The 18,419-nt window shown below is 42.5% G+C and overlaps 1 long non-coding RNA gene across 1 annotated transcript; it reads left to right on the top strand.

Moving 5' to 3' along the window:
* Positions 1-192: 192 nt before the first annotated feature.
* On the top strand, positions 193-16,032 carry LOC138727650 (uncharacterized). The gene is made up of 4 exons (XR_011338583.1): positions 193-378; positions 1,172-1,242; positions 13,981-14,283; positions 14,526-16,032. It is a non-coding gene; the product is annotated as an uncharacterized lncRNA (long non-coding RNA).
* The last annotated feature ends 2,387 nt before the right edge of the window (positions 16,033-18,419 follow it).

The raw sequence follows: 18,419 nt of genomic DNA, 5'->3' as shown, positions 1-18,419 counted from the left end.
CGGCGCTCTGCGACCCAGCATCCCGCCGCTTTCTATTTAACGCGGCGGCCGCGGCGCCGCCGGCCCCGCCCCGGCCTGCTGCCTTCTCCGAAAACACGTGGCCGCTGCCACTTTCGCTTTCCGAATGAGTCACGCGGCGCCGAGCCGAGCCCGAGCCGAGCCCGAGCCGAGCCGAGCCCGAGCCGAGCCGAGCCGAGGCGAGCCCGCGTGCGGCTCCCGGCGCCGCCTCAGCCCCGCCGCTGGCCCTCAGCCGTTTCTCCTCCCGGCCAAATGCAGTTTTACTCCGTTTCCCCTTTGTTTTCGGTGCAGGGAGAGCGAGTGAGCGAGCGGCGAGGGACGTTTGAACGTGAAAGCAGCTGCTCACCTCAAAGCTGACAGGTCAGTGTGAGAGGAATTCGTGTCTAACTTAGACGGGGAGCAGATTTAGACCAATAACCATCTTGAAGTGAGAAAAACATTCAGAGATCACCTGCGGTCCTTCCACTGAGAGAACTGTGCGTGCACCACACTGCATTTTGAGTCCTCAGAACAGAATTTCCCTGTGTGTTTTTTTTTTTTTTTTTTACAGGGTAATCAGATTTAAAAGTAACTGTTCAAATCCCCAGCTGTATTTAACCTTGCCACAGCCAGGCCAGGAGGCTCGGAATGCTGTTCTGCTGGCCCAGAGGGAGATTTGAAACCTCAACGTCAAACCAGTGTCTTAGGTGCCCCCTTAAGCAGGGCCCAGTAAAGCCGGCTGTTTCCAGAGAGGGTGTTTCTTAAAGTAGTAACTGATACCTGTTTAAAAAGCCAAGAAACCTTTCATCTGATTATTCCTTGTTTTATGGAAGCCAAGTGCCCTAATCTGTACCTGCACAGACATGTGCAAAACCACAGAAACTTTGGGAAGAATTACACTGCCTCCTGACTCTGGAATCAATCCATGAATGCACTGGGGACACGCGGTAGGACATACAGGTTTTGCAGCCAGAGTGCTTCTTTACATCAGGAGCAGAGAGAGGATGTTTTTCCCTTTGCAGTCGACATGATGTTTTGTGGCAATGAAAAGGAAATGGTTCTGTCAAATGATTAAGGGGATGGGAGCTGGCAAGGACTTGTGAGTTATCCTTTGGGATGAAGTTGAGGGAATGTGTTTCCTGCTTTGAGACTGAATATTCTTTCCAAAATCCAGTGTGGTCCCAGACTGAATTAACCTGACAGCAATACAACACCTTACAGTGATGTGCAACCAACAGACAAGAGGTGAACCTGAAAATCTCTGATGATGCTTTAGCCACTAAAATTTACTGCTTATATGCTGCCATGAGAGAGCATAGTTGTCATGAATTTGGAGAAACGGCTCATCATTAATTTTAAGACCTGGCACAGAGATTCACTTTGTGTTCAGAATCCTGTTTCAAACAGTTTTTGAGCAACTGAGCTTGAGCTAAGTCTTGGCATGAGCAGGTGGGGGAGGGAAGCTCAGCTGCTTTTCTGTGTAAAACAAAAGCATGAGGGATGGTGGAACTGAAACTTACTTTGAATTTGAACGTGCAATAGTGAAAATGTTTTGCCACTATTTGCTTTGGTGTAGTGCAGCCCATGCAGCGAGTAGATTTGAGAGCTGTTTTGTATAAGGCGCTGTTCACGTTCAGACAGGTAGAACAAGGCCCTGCTTTGACAGCTTAAAGTCTACTTAGGCAAAGCAAAGAAAAGAGATTTGAAGTGCTTAACTGTGTCATAATAAGGTAAATCAGAGCCAAAAGCACAGTTTAGATCCTCCAACTCTTCATCTAGCCCTTGGGGCGCCCAGGCAAGCTACCTTCCTGCTACTGCACCTCTGGTTGGCGGCAGGTTGCTGCAGGTGTGCCAGGAAAGCTGTTTCACTCTCATGTAAGTTTTAATTTTGTAAGATCACAGGGAAAAAAGAAAGATCCCCCAGATGCACGTGTAGTTTGTCTGCCATGTACTGAACAGCGCAGCTGACAAAGCGTCTGTCCTAAAAGTCTTCATCATCGAGCAGGAACGTGGTAGTAGTATTTAGTTGCAAAGCCTCAGAGCTTGGCAGGACTCAAGTGGGTAAGTGAGGTCCCAGTTGCCGAAGAGAGTGATGGAGACAGCCTGCCAGCTCAAACACCAAAAGCCAAGCGTGTCGGGCTGCTCCTTATGGAGTTTGGTACCACGTCTATGTGAATCACAATGACAGTGGTCCGGGGTGCTCTGTAATGCGCCTTCAAAAGGCTTGTCCAGGCGAAGCAGACATCGGTCGTTAACGCGCAAAGGTGACTTGTACAGTGAGTGAAGATTTTGGGATAGGAAGTGCTGGGGTTTTAGACTTGAGCATTGCACAAGCTGAGCTCTTCCTGGGATATCTTATACTCCCCACTCATATTTCCTTTTACACCCCCCCCCCCCCCCCCCCATTCCCATCCTTTTTTCTCCTTTCTTACCTCCTCTACGTCTACTTAAAATGCCCATAGTCCGTGCCTGGGAAGAGCTCCATGCCAGCGGGTTTGGGTACCAGGCGGCTTCTCCTCCCAGCAGAGGGCAGTGCGTAAACCTGGAGCCGGCGCGGAGACACCGGGGCTGGAAGGCGCTGGCCGTGCAGGTGATTCTCATCAGTCACTCAGCTTAATGAGCTCGTATTGCTTATTGCATGGGGAATGAGACACTCCTTAGAGTCTGTTTGGTAAGCAAAGCCTTCCTTGTGAATGCATTTTTTGGTTTTTTTTGTTCCTCCACAAAGTACAATTTCAAGTGGAGGAACAGCTTGTGTTCTCTTTCTTCTTTGCTGATGATTTCAGAAGAGAAAGGCAAAGTCTGGGAAGAAAGAAAATGACTGAGTGACATTATCCCATACCCTCTTCTCCTTTGTTTCTTGGGGCAGGAAGGGTCATGTGAGTAAATCTCTAAAGGCTGGGATAAACAACAGACTCCACTTTTGATAAAAATAAAAGGTCTTACTCCTGTTTTGTAAACATTGGCTTGGAAAATGACAGAACATTTGGAGGAATCCCTAGGCATTTGTGCAGCAGGAGCAGGGCTAGAAACAGGGCAAAGACTAGAGGGAATCTGGGAATCTGAATGCCAGGAACACTCTGCCAGGAGGCAGCCAAGGGAAAACATGGTTCTGAAGAGTGTTTTGCAGGTAGGAGAGTACTGTATCTGTGGGGGATACGCAAGACATTTGCCTGTTTGTTTTTCTCAAAAACCGCACTCAGCCCTGCTAGCAGCAGTGTGAGGCAGGCAGAGCTTCCTTCATTTATGCTCCAAGCCTTTTCTCACCCTTTGAAACCAGCAGGAGGGAGGAGATTGTGGTAGCATGTTTGGTATTCCCCAGTATAAATTCCCTTATGGGGCACTCCACGCCCCACTGAATTCATGCTCCCTGCAGGGACAGGCCTCTGGAAAGAAAAAAAATCTAAAAATCTTGAAAGGCTTAGAAAACCAGCAGGCACTCCCCATTTCAGCTTTGTTCCTAGTTTTTGAGAACAGAAGCAGACATTGATTCTGTTATGAAGCTCGATCACTTGGCAGGCCAATGTGTCCATGGAATAGTATGTTGTTTAGAATTTGGTATAGGAAGTGAGTGACCAGTGTGGGAATTAACATGGGAATGTTAAATCAGCTCAATTGTGTCATTGTTACAGACACTTGTAAATGAGTAATAAAAAAACTTTTTTTCCAAGCCTAATAAATTGCTATTTTCTTGTAAGAACAGTTCAAGTAAATAGGGTCACATATTTTATTATTAGTGTTCTGAGGTTAATGCCTCTCTTGTGCTGTTATTGTAAATGGTAGCTTTTACATGAAAGCCCTCATTATCTAAACTGACCAAATCAGCAACATCATCTTTAGAAAAGGGGAACTGAAGCACTAAGAGATTCAGTGATTTGCTTAAAGTCACAGAGATAGTTCGCAGAAGGGCTAGGAATGGAACATAATTCAGGTCTTCAGAGCCCCATACTAGAAACTTAACCACAATACCATCCTTCCTGTTTTAGTGGGTTTTGTTTTCTTCTGCAGAATCTCAATTTTCATTTAAATGAAACCCCTGAAAATGGAATTCTTTGATTTTGCAAGTAAGTTAGATACCACACTGTTTGTGAGTCTGCTTTCAGATGTGCTGAAACCAGCAGCACTGAGAGAAGTGTGAACCTCCATCACCCACTGCAGGTATTAAGGTCAGAGTTTGACATCTCTAAATGGGACATGCCCAAAAGAGATGACTATTGCACCTAGACATTTCCTTATACATCTCCATTTCCATATTATCCATTCTATGATTTTCTACGTTAAGAGATAATAAAGTGGACAAGCTGAATACAGCTCATCCTCTTATCCTTTTAGTCATTTACTTGCAAGGAACATGGCTATAAAAAAAGACTCACTTTATAGTGATGTTAATTATCATGCTAGATACCACTGAAGAACAATATATGTGTATATGGCGCGGTTGTCACAGCATGCACAAGTAATTATGCCAAGAACAAAATTCATTTTGAGATATCACCAGTTTGTTAGCAAGCCTTAATAAGCACCGTGCTTATGCCAAGGGAAGGGCTTGCCAGTTGATACAGAATTAACAATTTCTATCTGAACTGCAATTCATGCTGTTCTGCAGGTAATGTACAAGTCAGATCCCGTCCAGCTAGGGTGGATGATAGAAAGGTGATGATAAATAGTTTTTTTCTTCTAAAAATGATTACTGTATTAGTTGCGAGAAAGTGCACGTGTGCTGGCAGGATGAAAAGCTGTGGTTTTTGGAAGTTAAGTGAATTAAGCTTAACTGCATACTAAAACTGAGTAAGTGCTGAGCCTCTCCCTCCTGTAAGTTCCTTTGAATAGTCCAAATTGTCTGAAATATATCTCTCTAAGTGCTATATACTGTTGTGCTTCAACAGTAATAAATTAGCTGTGTAAGCCCATGAGTGAAGTTTCTTTCTAAGCTGGCTATTCTGGAATTGTTTATTTTAAATTACGTTAGTTCCTTCTTCTGGGGCAGTTGATGCTGATTTCCTTGCATTCAGTCTAGATGGACCCTGTCTGATGTTCAGTGGAAGTTCTTTTGTTGATATTAACAAAGTCAAATAAAGAGTCATATTTGTCTGAGGAATTCAAATGCTGAACAGTTAACCATACAAAAGTGTGGTTTGGGTTTTCTGCATTCTAGTAGTTTAGACATCCTTCTGGGTAATTAGCCAAGCCAAAAAGAAAAGAAGGAAAGCCTCAAGCCTCAAATTGTTGGTTAAAGCGTTTTGAAGGGACAGCCTGCTTTCTGGTGTTTTTTTCATATGAATGGGAGATTTATGTTGCTTGGGGTGGGGGGGGTTGTTTGTGGATACTCTGCGATTGATGGAGGAACTTTGGATCCCTAAAAGTAACGTTGGTGCTACTTGCAGAGGCAGCAGGCTGTCGTTCATACAGGGGAACTGCTGCTATAAATACTGAACTGGATATTTTAAAGCAGAACCATATGAAGGTAGTTTGGCTTCCAGATATGCTTACTGGACCACAGAGGTTTCTGTGCTGGCTGGAGGAACTCTTGAATTTCAGAGTCAGTTGCTAATTTTACTTCAGTCTGGCTACCGCAATACCCGATTGATCCTTTCCAAATTCAGCCAGTACAGCTCTCTGCTCCCTTTCCATTGCCTCTCTCGCTGCCCCGGCAGTTCTCTCCCTTCTTCTCTCTTTCTCCAGTTCCCTGTACTCATGTCTTTTCAGATCCCAAGCCCATGAAAGGAGAATGGTAACATGGCACAGCTATGTTATAGCTATCAGCTATGGCACTGCTATCAGCTATGGCACTGAACTATGCTGTGAGGTTTGGAGCCAAGGTTACTGTTTGTACGTGCAGTTAGAGTTCTCGGCCATATCCATATAATATGGGAAGGGGATGCTGACTGTAGAGGGAGAACAGGAGAGGTCATAAATTTCGGAGGGAATTTATTTTTGCGTGGAAACCTTGAGGATACCAAGCAAAACATCAATTTATAATCCAAAAAGGCCTCCAGCATCTCTATTACTGTTTTAATGGTACCTTTACCCTCTGCTCTTATAGCTTCCCATTCTTACAGGAATTTTCTACCACTTCCTTTTGTTTTCAATGCCCGTTTAGATTGTGTCCGGCATGGTTTACGTGATTATGAATTTGCATTTGCTTCTGAAGCTGAACTGTGTTGATGCCCTTTCTGGTGCTCCCATGATTCTATCTATTCAAACCACACGCAAATGCTGAGCTTCTGCTGAAGTAATTCAAAGGTTGTGGAATCAGTTACTGATGCATTTCATTCATGAGCATAATCCACATATGAGGAGATTTTTATGGTTGGGGTGAGGTGGAGCAAATGACTCAAATGTTACCTTACCTTTGGTTTTCAGTCCACAGAAACTGATCAAAATTCATTCTTAATATGGTCAAATGGATCCAAGTCTCAGTTCTATTTCCTTGAATGTAGAGAGACTCAATAGTCCAAATTAAAAGGAAAAAAAAAGTGGGCTTGTTCTTAAAGTGAACAGAGACATATGCAGGGATGTTACAGGAGGCAGAAATAGTGCATAGGAAGCTGAGGAATCAGAAAGTGATAGCATAGCAGTATCTTGCAGCTTCTCATACAGATTGGGGTGGAAAATCTTTTTTCTTTCACAATCCACTGAGCCATTTTTAGATGACTTGGTTGGACATTTAATAGTTGAAGTCATCAAGCCTGTGTCTGAAAAAGTCACTATTAATACTCAACCCTGAGAAAGCATCTTTTGTGGTCTTTCCTACTGCATGATGTGCTGGCCTCCATGTTCCTCCAGTGTTTACCGTAATCTGCGTTAATTGACAAATCATTTTTACAGTGGCAGTTGAATCTCAAAATCATAAACCACCCAAGCCCTTATGATGATGGAATATATTAGGGTTCTGCAGTATCTAGTAGCTCCTATGCACAACAAATAGAAACTAGTGAATGTGCATCTTGTATTTGACTGTATGGATAGATCCTATATAGGTTTTATTATTGCCTTATTGCCTTGACTAGTTATGTAACTTGCATCTGCAAAGATCTAGCCAAGAAATAGCTACTATGAATATAATTTCTCAGTTTTCACATCATTGAGAAATTAGCCAGATTTCTGTTTCTCCCCTGTCCCTGGAGAAAGGACAGGTACTGATGAGTGGCTCAACAATCTGCTTCAGAATACAAATGTTAATTCCTCATTTGCCAAGAAGTAGAAAGGAAAAAAAAATCCCCATCATAATTGCTCTTGTGGAAAAATAATTGGATTTTTTTTTCTTTAGACGTTCTCCCTCTCCATATTTACTCCAAACTTCAGCCAGTTTTATGTGTGAACACAATGAGCTGTGTTCAGAACAGATTAGTTTCACCATATTCCAACTCCAGCAGAATTTCTAGGAATTAGGAGAATAAGCTGACTATTTCTGACACAAGACAAAAGACCTTTAAATGTAGAATTTTTGGCATCTGTTGTTGAAGCGGTAGATTAGAAACATCATCCGAAGATACTGATTAAGCATTCTCTAATTTTACAAAGATCTACATTAGGTAGATACAGACCTCACCACACACACTTTGGATTAATTAAGAAGAAATATTGCACTATGTAAAATTAGTGTAGCTTACCATGCAGGCCTTGATGTCCCCAGTCAGTAAGTTAGGTAATTGAGAATATGAAAGTGGGACGAGTGCCCAGCCTGGAGGATTTCCTCCTGGAGATCTGGAGACATCTCACTGAATTAGTCTTGTCGGGAGGTTTAATGTCTGTGGCGATTCACTTTTTAAGGGCAGCTTTGTCCTCTGACACTGTATCAGTTATCTTAAACTGGAAAGAAATGCTATGCTGTATTGCAATTGCTGCTCCATTTCAGTTCATAATAACATCAAAATACTGGCAAAATGTCTGATAATGAGTCTAAAGGAAGTGTTAGACTTAGTCACATACACAAATTGAATTGAGCTTGCCAAGGTGACCTTCAAAAACCTATTGAACATATGAGTAGTGACATGAAATGGCCTCAAACCACAAGTCATTCTAATAGAACTTTACTCACAGAAGAAACTTTTGGTAAGGTGGCTGGAGCTATTCTTATATGCAATCAGTTTAAATCTGTAATTCTCTTTAGTTCTTCACTCTATCTGTCCTGTTCTGGCTCTGTCTCATAGCATGACTTGGAATATGGCCTCAGTAACCTCTCAGTTTCTGTAGTAGTACCAAAACTACGTCCATGACTTTCTAGGTTTACTTCTAAACAGAATGATGTGTGTATTCCTGACACTACAGCCCCATTCAGCATAAATTTATGCAGCCTTCAGGTGGTGGCTAGTTTAGTATATATCTAAGCTGAAGTTCCATAACCAGATTTCTCTAATCACCAGCTTGAAAATTCAGCATAACTTGGTGATAACTTGTTAAGAAAAAGCAGATATAATTCTTCATATGTCAAGTGTTGGGGCTTTTTCCCTCAAGAATTTTTAAAGGCAAACAAAGGCGATGGAGTACCTGCTACAATAATACCAAGAAATACCAATAAACTGATGAATGTGAATTTAAATCCTGTGCTCTAATGATTTCCCATATAATTAGGTTTATACTCTCTCTCCCTGAGTCTATAAGGAAAGGTTAAAATACTAACGGGGAGTATGGATTTTCCAGTCAGTCAGTGAGAGCTCTGTCCCTTCCTCATGCTATACGGTGCTGTATATGCTTTGATCAGGAGGAAATCTTTTGTGAGTTTAGATTTCTTTTCTAAAAGCTTGGCAGGAGCTTCACTGTAGCCCTTCAGAAGGTTTCCAGTTATAGTAGTATATAAACACAGTGACAATAGTACGATGTCTATGATCTTAGGATGTTTATCAGGAATTTTTTTCTTTGTTGAGCAAGGTAAACATTTTGTTCTGTAGTATGTGCTCCTTCTTTAATAGGAATGTGATGGACATGCCACAGCTACAGGAGGATGCAAACCTGACTTCACAGCAGACCTCTCCATCCAAAATGCTGCTAGTGGCAGCTGGGCAGAGATCTCCAGATAGAGGCTTTTAGCAAAATGGAAAAGCAGGCTGGCACCCAGAATAAAGTAGTGGGGTCCAGACCTTGGCTTTACTCCTAAAAATAACTTATTTTTGAAGAGGTGAAAACCAAAGACATTCAATGCTCACTTCTAGGTATACTTGTGTTACAAATTTTTAATTAAGCTCAAAGGATACCACCTAGCTCCTTCCATTTTCCTCCCTCCATTCTGGCTTTTTATTCCTTGCATATTTTACCACTACTTTCTCAGCACCCCATGTTCCCCTGCACAGTCACTGACCGCTGGGCTACAGACCAGGGAAGCCCAGGGCAAGGCTGTGCACTGTGCCAGTAGAGCAAAGCCAAGGGATCCCCGTGCTGGAGGGTTCCAGGTGTCAGGGCTGGAAAAGGCAGCTTGCCTGTTTCAAGCACTAGAAAAAAAGATGTCCTCATGTCTTGCTTGCTCATGGGCCTTACTAAAAATAGCTCACCACTGATAAGTCTGCAATATATAGCGATGTGGTATTCCAGCAGTAAGTTGCGTAGCGTTCTACGCTTGTCCTCCTCTGTTTCTCAATGAAACTTGATAAAAACTTAGCCACGCACACATAAATACATCTACTCTTAGTGGCTGCATTTACTATCAAAGTTGGTAGCGTTTCCTGAAATTGGTTTCCGATCCCCCTGAAAGACTGTGGGGTTTTCTCTTTTTTTTTTTTTTTAAAGACAAATTTCAGGGAAACTGAACATTCATGAAACTCTAAAATATCACTGTGCAGATAAATTGTGGTATCAAGGGTGTAATGCATGTGACCTCCCTCCAGTTCCCTGAATTCCAGTGAATTCCCAGTTTCCATTAGTGCGTGGCAGGCAGATCGGAGTGTGGTTATTTTCTGTTCATTTTGTGCCAACGTGTGGTTGTGGTGGTGGTAGAGGGGTAGGAGGTTGTGATTTGAGGGGGAAGGGAAACACTAGACTTGAGACAGGGGAGGAGAACACACTGGGTTTTACAGTGTTGCGCTTATTGGGTTGTTTCAGGTCGCATATGAATCGTCTTCATGTGACAGACCCGCTGCAAAAAATATCAAGAATGGTGCAGCCAGCGAGGCTTTGGCAAACAGATCATCTCTTGTGATTCATGCAGCATCCTTTCTCTGCTCTGCCTATGATCATCTCTCAAATGGGTGCCTGAAAGCCAGGGCTAAAGCTGAATCTGGTTTTAAAAAATGAGCCACAGGCAGAGTTTTGCACAATATAACAAAGAAAAAGAGATCCTGTGTGTCTAAAGCTGCCAGTGTAGATTTCCAAAGCAATTGCTGCTGGACTGAACTGGATGTTCTTACTGGCTATTTAGAAACTGCATTAAGAGACTTCCCTCTCTTAATTTTGCTCATACCTTAGCTTTGAAACACTGAGAATGTCACTGGCAACTTCCCAGAAGTCCTGTGACCAGTTCTAATTTGCATAAACTTTTCTGTGGACTGGGAGGAATGGGTCCAACCAAGTTATTTTCCTGTCTTTACATCTCTTCCCTTATATCCTCACAGTTGCTTTTTTTAGGGCTTGCGAAATATGATGGCATGTTTCCGCAGGGAGAAGCAGATTTTGAAGGGTTTGTGTCGTGATGTTGAGTTCACTGCACCAAGGAGCACTCCATGAATGGCGACAAGACCTCACTGCCAGGGATTCGACAGCCATCCCCTCTGAAAACAGGCTTTTTGGTGCAGTCATGAGGCTGTGCAGACACCCCATCGCTGTTCCAGAGAATCGTTACGCCATTTCCTTTTCTATTCTCCTAATTAGCACTTTGCACTTCAGTACAGCCCACACCACAGCCTTCCTCCCGTCTTGCACACTGGTGCACACACTGATGTTATGTGGTTTACAAAGCCAAGAACTGAAAAATTGAGCAATATCAGATTTACATTTGCACATGCAACCTGAAATCTGCCCTCTTGCGCATCTGTGCACCGAGTGACGCAGGGGTGGTGGTGAAATGTGTGATCTTGAGTCTTTCACAAAACTAGGACAATTTGCAGGAAAAGACAAGGAAGGCTCTGTCCAAATGTTATGCACTGGAATTTTAAAAGAAAAAAAATTTAACATAGTTTTCTGTAGATAATTCTGTATATTACAGAGAAGAAATATATAAAAGAAACTTCACTAGCATTCCAGATTTTTTTTTTTTATACAAACTTATTGTTGTTTTAATTATGTTAATTGCCAGACAGATGTGCTGTATGGGGGAGAACAGGACTCTACCTCCAAGTGCTGAGCATAGTGATCACTTAATTGAGTTGGAATAAGCTGACATAACTGTGCTTCCCTCCGCCTTTTCTGGAGCTTTGAGCTCCTGCCTTACTTAAGACTAATGGTGAGACACCAGAATCTTGAGACACTGTTCTTCTGCCACTGTAGCTGCCTGTGCTCCTAAGGTATACAGTGACAGCATGCTAGTTTCTAAACAGATACAGTTCAGCAATGCAAAGCATGCGTGCAGGTCAGGTATGACTCAAACAAATCAGAGTGGATGGAGGAAAGGTACTTTTATACTGGAGGCAGAAGGGTAGAAAGGGCAGGGTTTCTTCCATCTGTAGTACATATGTAGAAACCTCATGAAAAACCAACACTAAATATATATGGCCTTTTGGAAAGTGTCTCTGTGCAAATGCATCCACAGCATCTACAGTGATAAAAATCATCTACTGAGCTGAGTCGAATGGCATAGTTGAAGTGGAGCTGTAAATAAAGTGGTAGGCGGTTTCCTGCTAAAACTCCCCTGCATGTCCAAGAACCCACTGTGACTCAGCCTTCGCAGTCACTGGGAACTCAGCACAGACACCCTTTTCTAGTGGGGTATTTTTACTTCTCTTTTTGCACTGTATCAAGAGGGGCTCCATTCATCCCTGGAGGAACGGAATTGACAATGTGACCCATTGGCTTTTGTTGTCTGAAGATAATGAACTTGCAGTAGACCAACGAGACTGGACTTCTGATTATCCATGATTCATGCCTGCAAAGCAGTCTGTTCTTGGGACATGTATACTTCAACTGGGCTTTTACCTGCATCACTTGATGGGCTAAAAGTTGAATTTTCATTGCTTTCATTTCATGTGGAAGAAGACTCAGAGATGACTGGCATTTTTATTTTAGAGATTATGCATGTAAATGTGCTGAATGGAAGGGAGACGGTTATGTATTTGCTTGTAATACATTCCCTAATGTACTTACTATTCCTCCAAAGAATTACTATCTTTGGAAAGATGAACTGAGCTCCAAGAAGCTATGCACTTGTTAAAACGACAGCACTAGCAATATCTAGTAGTTTTTAGGTCAGCAGCACCTGGAGTCTCACTTGCCCTAGAATATTTTATGTTTAAAGCTGGAACATGTCATCTTACTCCTCTGGGCTCGTAGTTTTGGCACCTCTTTTGTCACTAAGATGCTGCTTTCCTTGGTCCAATTTGAACCTCTACAGATAGTTCCCTCTCCATGTGAAAAGTTCTGTACGCACAAGGCTTTAAACTTGGCATCGGCAAATAATAAAACAGATTTGGGAGATTTGCAGGTTCCCATGAGCTGAGTTAGAATGGGCTTTTCTGTCCTTTTCCCCTCTTTATCCTATGCAATATTTATTCTGTTGCTTCTTTGTTTCCTTTTTCATTTCTAGCCTGCCTCCTCTCCTCCAGTTCAAAGTCCTTTTCCTTATTTTTTTTAGTTTTTAATTTATTGTACTCCCTCTGTCCTAGTCCCAGCTAATTCCTTATTGGCTTCTTCCATAATACTGCTGGAAATTTGTCCCCATCTGACCTTTCTCTGTGTGAACAAATCCCAGTATCTCAGGTTTAAAATTTACTCCACTGGCCTATTTTCTGCTTTCCAGCCTGATGTTTTCTAATTGCTTCCTGTAATTTCTGTTTAATACCTCTTTTAGTTTCAAGATGCTCTCTGTCTTTTGCTTTCTTTCTCTCTCTGATATTAAGTCTACTTCAGACAGGGTTTTTTTTCTGAGAATTAAGTCTACCTTCTCCTCCAGAGTTTTCAGTTTAGCATCTGAAGGTTATCTGTGGTTCCTTGTTAGTGAACTTCCTTTCTGGGAAGTTTAGCCTCCTTGTATTTTGACTCAAGTCGTTAACATCAAAGAAGACTATTTTTTTTTCCTTGCAAATTCCCATAACTGCCCACCTCTCTTCTCTGTTCGTTTCCTCAGCCCTCTCCAGTACCACACACAGCGGAGCCATGCGGTGCATTGCTTTATGAAAGCTGAGATGAGGTTGCTTTCCCTCAGACAAGTCCTCTTTTGCTGCTTTTATAGCTGTGCGTGGTGGAGGATTTGGTAGGGTTGGAAATCCTGCTATCTGAAAAGCAGGAGTTTTTACAAAGTGCACCTGAAGAAGAGATACCCAAGTAGCTGGTGCCACAAAGCAGCTCAGATCATTGACCAGGCCAAGGAGAACAGAGAGGTGGCATTTGGGGGCCTGACATTGGGCAGTGGACCAAAAGACAGGGGCAGTGCTGAGAGTGGCTGAGGGTTGTGAGAAAGCAGCTCTGGGGCGATTCCAGGCAGGCAGAAAGGAAAGGTCCAGGAAGGGTGTGCAGGCCAGGGTTGTGGGGTCAGGGAACAGGGTGGTCTGGTGTGGAAGGCTGGGTATTTTTATTTTGTGAGAAGAAAGATGGCTCTATAGAGAAGGGAGAAGTTTTGTGATGAGTTGGAGAAGTGGGGTAAAGGATGTGGAGGACACCAGTTCTAAGGAACAAGGGAATTTAGGGAAATGAGTGGAAGCATTGCAGAAGTGGTGTGTATGAGGGGACTCAAAGGCATCCCCCTTCCTCCCAATGGCCTGCTGTAACCTTCACAGCCCATCTTTTTCTTCTTATCAGAAATGTGATGGTACACAGTATGTCAGTACATAGTACATCCACTTCCAAATAAAAGGTTTAACAGGCATCTGATATCTACACTAAATGATATTTTTGTTTCACCAGGTGACCAGAACTCTCTTCCTCCCTCATGTACTACATTTTGGAGTATGTTAGTACATAAGGAAACTTACTGGGCCACGTGGGTGGCGGCTTTCGTACCACACAGACACAGGGCAGCTGCTGAGATCCTGCCTTCAGAGAAGAGCTCACCAGAATGACCAGCGAGACCAGTGAGTGGGCAGAGCCCAGGCTGCTGCAGAGCGCTGCACCTATCAGCATCCCTGCAAGGTGACTGCTGCTGCGCCTGCAACAGGACAGCCCACGCTCACATCAGCGAGGGAAAGTGTTGTACCCTTATTGGTCATGGTGAGTCATTTGCACCTTCTGCTACATCTGGCATGAATTTCATTTTAAGTTACTCTAGTGCACTGGAACAGGCTGCCCAGGGAGGTGGTTGAGTCACCTTCCCTGGAAGTGTTTAAGGGACGGGTGGACAAGGCACTGAGGGACATGGTTTAGTGTTTGATAGGAACAGTTGGACTCAATGATCCAGTGGGTCTCTTCCAACCTGGTGATTCTATGATTATTTTCAATATTTGCTCCACCAGAACCTGGAGCCACTAAGGTGAAAATATTTACATTTACCAGAATCTGTCATTAAAATTGGCAGCTAGTTCTCGCTAGAAATAAAAGAATCAGATTTTGAACAGCACTGAACAGTGCTATTAGAGTGCTTATGTGTGGGGTAGAACTCTATTCATCAGAAGTAATAGAGTGAATATAATTTCTTGGTATTCAAATGCACCTGCCTGCACTTTTCTTCTATATGAATGTAAACTGAGCAAGGAAATAGTATTTGGGGGACAAATCCAATTAACTGTGAAAAAGAGGAGTTTTATCTGAAGACTGTTCTAATTTTGGTAGAAATTCCTGCTGTTCTTTTGTATTGACCTAACACTGTGTGCAACTTAACCCTAAATACTAGCTTTAAATATGCTTCTGTACACCACCACCTTGGCTTTCATCCATGGTTTTGGTCTCACCCATATTGTGAGGTTGCCAGTGGCTCTTGTGGCCACCCAGATTTATGCCTACTGTTTCAAACTACAGAACGATCTCAAATAGATAACTGTGCTGTAAACTGCTGGACCACTTGGATGACATAGCCAGCCTTCCAATATACAGCTGTGTGGTGTCCTGGAAAATTTTCCACCAGAAGTTTACCTAAATGCCTTCCTGTTTTTTTATTGTACATGGTACTGAAGTAGTTTAAAGCGACAGGTTTAATAGGAACTTAGACTCAGTTTTTCAAAGGAATTAGGAGCAAAAAATTTTCCACTTGCACACTGTGCCTGCCAGATATAACTGCGAGGGCTTTCTGCTGAAATGGAAAAGCCACTCTGAGAAGCAAAGGAAACAAAGACAGCCAGAGCAATTTCAATTGTGTGTGTTTATATTTGAATGTAGTTTGTAGGAAGTTCTGAGTTTATCTATAATAGTATGCAAGTTCCTATAAAAGTGAGTTTAACTTTAGTATTACTCAATATCCAAAGAAATAATTTGGTTTTGCGTTTAGAAAACTTACTGCCAAGCCCCCTCTACTGGATGGAAAAAAACATGTTTTCATCCCTGTGTATTGAAGACATATAGTGAAAGCATTCCAGCTTATTGCTGTTCAAGTAATTACAGGTTTAGAGTTCACAAGTTCATTACTGTCTATTATTATCTATCATTATCTGTCATGAGTTGAGCTTTAGAGTTAGGATGATTGCTGCAAGTGTGTTCAAATCCCTCCATTTGAAAGAGCATTTAATCTGTTGAAAATCCATTCTGTCATCTGATTATTTTGTCATCCGAGTTATTTTCAGTAGTGTCCACCCTCTTCACCCCCACTATATCTCATATGTATTATTTACATCTTTTGTCAGTGATGTCATTTGATGCATTTAGAGTGTACTTGCATAATATGTCTATACAGGAAATAATAAAAACCTAATTCCAAGAAGCACGCATGCTTTTCCAGTGCAATTCAAGCTGCAAAGATCTGCTTTGCTTGTCCTTAAAATGTGACAAGGGAAGTTTGTTAGTTAAAAGGCAATGCTACCAACTGTTTAAACTATATTGTCATTTGTGTATGACAAAGCCTTTTGCAGGGACCAGCTTTATATTTACAGATCAGGACATAGGCCCAGCAAGGAAAGACAATCCACTAGCTTGAACACTAAATTAGGACATGGATTTAAGCCCTGCTCTGAAACAGACTGCCTGGTGACCCCACACTAATTAATTATGTGAAAAGCCATAGAAGAGGTATGCCACAACATTGAGCATTGCCCAACAAAATGTTGAAATTTCTGAGATTAAGTGTGACCTGTATTACGGTCTCTGTGGTGCACACCGAGAGCTGAGTTTCCTTGAAAGGAGATCCAAAGCAGCCAGTATGCCACGCAAGCAGCCAGTAGGGAACTGTTGCTTACAGAAGTGTCTGAAGCTTTTCCCCCTCTTGAGCTGGTTCAAAAACTGGTCTTTGAAAAATACCAGTCCTTTAAAAATGGAGCGGGCTGGGAGAGTGTTGCTGGGGCAGCTGATTAATACTCTGAGAACCTCTTCAGTATGTGGAAAAGTGTGATTTGTGTCCCTGCTAAGCAAGAGGGCAGTGAAACTTTGAGTCCTCCCTTTTCTGGAAGGTGTCCTAACTAATAAGTAGAGGACTCTTCTCACTGAGAGGGGAGGAGGAGTATTTGTTAGCCAAGAGAGACTTGGAGCTTAACAACTAGAGCACTCACCTATGAGTGGGAAACACTGGATTCTGGTGCCTCCTCTGAGCACTGTTCATATTGTACATTAAACAGTTATTAGATAAGCTACACAAGAGGTGTTTGAAGCTCAGCCAGAATTCAGTGGCTCAGCTCTCCCAAATCAGTGCTCCAATCTACAGGCGTAAAGGCAAGTCCTGTTTTTTCCTGTGGGTCAGTGGCTCTTGAATGCCATTCTATGAACTAAAGCAAGTTCACGGTAAGACCAGAGAATGTTTCCTTCTGTAGGCTTGCGGTGAGGTCATTGTTTCAAAATGAGTTTGACAAGCATGCCCTTGAGTCCCTCTATGCCAGGAAGGGATTTGAGCCTGAATTTCCCACATTTAGGCCTGCAGCCCCCACATTCCCACAAATTATCTTACTGGGAAATGCCTGGATAAAACTGGTGAGGTTGAAAAGACAATGGTAACTCTTTAAAGAAAATGTTTCTGAAGGGAATGAGAACTATTACAAAGCTCTATTATTTCATTCAGTTTGAAAAAATAGTGACAATTGTCCTGTAAAAAAAAAAAACTAGCTAGGCTGAGGGAAGGAAAAACATATTTAATTGGTGTTTTATGTTAAAGAAATACTTTTTAATGTAATTGTATTTCAGATGAAAATGTGAACCTATTAAAGTTTCCTAGAATACACTTTAAGTACAGCATGTATCCCCATAAGGTTAAACAAGTATTGAGTCTTAGCTGTAGTAGCAGGTAAGTGCTAAAATTAGTAACAGGTTTAGACTGGAAAGAAGTCTATATATCCCTGAATTCTGGGGAAGTTAGAAAACCAAGCCCTTGTTTGGAATTTATGCCCAACCTTGTCACTCAGAAGGCAGAGGGTTAAATACGAGAAGTCTCAATTTTTCTGTATGCAACGTTTTGTGATTATGCAACCTGTCCTGTCTGCTGAAATGCAGCTTGCATTGCCTCCTAGGTTTAAGTCATCTGTTGCTCTATAATGGCAGCGCAAAAAGAGTTCCCTTTCCTTCTGAATGAGAAGGGTGTATTGCAAGGTCTATGCCCACTGAAGGAAGAAGAAAGGAATTAAAAAAAAAGGAAGCAGGAAGTACTTCAGTCCCAAGCAGCGGGTAATCAGAGACCGCTCTGCAACTGGGGTAGCACTCCTTCCTCCTGAGGCATTTGGCTTAGACAAACCTCAGTTTTCTAGGTCTGCAATCTAGACATCTCATCCCACCTTCACAGGAATCTTGTGCTTCTGTGATCAGAGCTAACCAGCTTCCACAGAGGCTAAACTGTGGCCAGCCGAGCTGTAGCACTTGGTAAAAGCTGGGTACAGGAGGCAGAAGCTCCCTCCTACCCGAGTGGGACAGAGGACCGGGGCTGACCCAGGATACGATTTGCCTTTTCATGCAGAGCCTGTTAATTTCTTACCTTCTGAACAGAGCTGCAACACAAAGATACAACTTTAGAGCTATTAAGCTGAAGTGCCGTATATTCAGACATTTACAAGTAGTATAAAAGTTTGAATGAGCCAGTGAAATGAAAGCCTCTATAGAAACTTGTTCTTCAGTATGTGCCTGCAGGAGAAACGGCTACCAGGAAAGATAAAAGCATCGCTCTGAAAGCATCTGTCTGTAACTTTACTGATGAAACAACAAAGCAACAGAACGCCCTTTCCTAATCTTGTACCAGGAATTTTTTAATGGGGCTTAGTGAAAGATTATAGACCATAAACTAGAGT

This window comes from Phaenicophaeus curvirostris, chromosome 16 (assembly GCF_032191515.1).
Source record: "Phaenicophaeus curvirostris isolate KB17595 chromosome 16, BPBGC_Pcur_1.0, whole genome shotgun sequence".
Lineage (NCBI taxonomy): Eukaryota > Metazoa > Chordata > Aves > Cuculiformes > Cuculidae > Phaenicophaeus > Phaenicophaeus curvirostris.
The sequence above is the reverse complement of the archived record's forward strand: the minus strand, read 5'-3'. Positions and strand labels throughout refer to the sequence as shown.